This window comes from Condylura cristata, unplaced genomic scaffold (genome assembly GCF_000260355.1).
Source record: "Condylura cristata isolate star-nosed mole 26May11 unplaced genomic scaffold, ConCri1.0 scaffold00034, whole genome shotgun sequence".
NCBI classification, from domain to species: Eukaryota; Metazoa; Chordata; class Mammalia; order Eulipotyphla; family Talpidae; genus Condylura; species Condylura cristata.
This window is the reverse complement of record NW_004567135.1, coordinates 2,182,838-2,184,475: the sequence shown is the minus strand read 5'-3', so window position 1 is coordinate 2,184,475 and position 1,638 is coordinate 2,182,838. Positions and strand designations below refer to the sequence as shown.

The window sequence follows — 1,638 nt, the reverse complement described above, 5'->3', positions numbered from 1 at the left end:
GCCTGCTGCACTGCGGGGAGCCCTGTGAACCCCGCAGCAGGGCACACATGCCTCCGAGCCCCCCGTGCTGTCCCGGCCAGGGGCTGAGTCGGCAGCGGGATTCTGGGGAGCAGCGGGAGGCCCTGCCAGCCCTGGCCCGGCGTCTGGGTCACGGCCTGGGTTTGTCACCTGCGCCTCAGATGTGCTGGGGGGCCACTTGCGTGGCCACAGCCGCAGGCCGCGTCTCGGGGTCCGGGGGCACTGGGCCTGCCCCGTGCTAGTGCCCTCGGGGCGACGTGTGCTGGGGTGAGTACCCCGGTGGTTTTTGTAGATGTATTTATTCATGCACACAAGAGCTGGGGTGCAGGCCAGAGATGCGGGGGTGAGAGGACTGCCCAGAGCGGGGAGCAGGACAGGCGGGTCCACTGAGACCCACCGCTGAGGGGGCAGCGGGGAGACAGGAGGGGGCTGCTGCGCCCCGGGGTCCCTCCCTGGCCGGGGGGAGCTCGAGCTGCAGCGGCTGCAGACGCGGCCCTGTACCCGTTGCTCCACCCCAGTTCTGTGGCCCCTTTAGCCTTTGAAATAAGCTGGGGCGGTAGAACTTGAAGCCATCTGAGTGGTCTGACAGAGGTGTGGCCCCGGCGGCTGCGAGCGGGGCTTGGGCGTGCCAGGAGGGGCCTCATCTGGCAGGTGGGGCTGCCCACTCGGGGTCCTGGAGCTCGGCGGCCAGACTCAAGCCCGGGGAGGGAGGAGGGGGCTGTAGGCCGGACAGGAGGTTCTACTTTGTGGCAGGAGGAGCCCGTGGGCCCAGGCCCCACCCTGGTGTTTACTGGCAGCAGGGCTGAGCAGATGGCCGAGGGAAGGGCAAGCTTGTCTTTGCCTGGAGCCCTGCCCTGCCGCCAGGGGATTTCCTCCACCTGCTGCCACCTGCTGGGAGCTGCTGAGGACGCGGCCCGGTCCCTGCCCGGTCCCTCCCGCAGGGAGCAGGTGGCGGGTGCCAGGGGCGCCTGAGGGCCTGGCGAGGGGAAGCTGCCCCAGCTCACCTCTATCCTCCAGGTGATGATGCCAGGGTGGTCACCCACAGCCCCGAAGGTGCTGCTCAGAGACATGGCGCTCGTCCTGGCCGAGGCAGGAGGGCCGGGGGGACACGGAGTCATTGCCCGAGCTCGCACCCCGCTCCCCCGCTTTTCAGCGACGGTGTGACCCCGGCGCAGCCTAACCCCTTGCCGTTTCCCTGGTGAGAGCCTGGTCACGGCCACGGCTGCTGACCTGCGGGCTGCTGCCCGTCAAGCCCCGCGTGGACTCTGCTGTCCAAGCCTCACGGCTGGCCCCTTTACCCACAGGGAGGTCGGGGTCCACAGAGGTGAAATCAGCCGCCAGGGTCACACCAGGGATAAGCCCCCCCTGGCCTGTACCCCCTTCACACTCGGGTGCACGCACGTGACCGTCCACCCCCGCCCACACCGGCCTGCGGGAGCGGCCCCTCCCGCCAGCCCTCCCACGCTGCGGCTGGGCTGCCCTTTGGGTCTGGACCTCTCTTCGGGCTTTTGCATTCTGGAATGTTTAAGCTGCCTAAATCTCAGGCCTCTCACTGGCCTCGGACGAGCCCTGTGCTCCGGGCTCCGGAGAGGCCAGGCGAGGCGGTGGGGCCGGGCAGAG

The 1,638-nt window shown here is 69.3% G+C and overlaps 1 long non-coding RNA gene across 1 annotated transcript in view; it reads right to left on the bottom strand.

Moving 5' to 3' along the window:
- Positions 1-1,027: 1,027 nt before the first annotated feature.
- LOC105854354 overlaps positions 1,028-1,638 on the bottom strand; it is a 1,772-nt gene continuing 1,161 nt past the window's right edge. The window contains exon 3 of the long non-coding RNA XR_001146032.1: positions 1,028-1,098. This is a non-coding gene — a long non-coding RNA (uncharacterized LOC105854354). The remainder of the gene's footprint in view (positions 1,099-1,638) is intronic.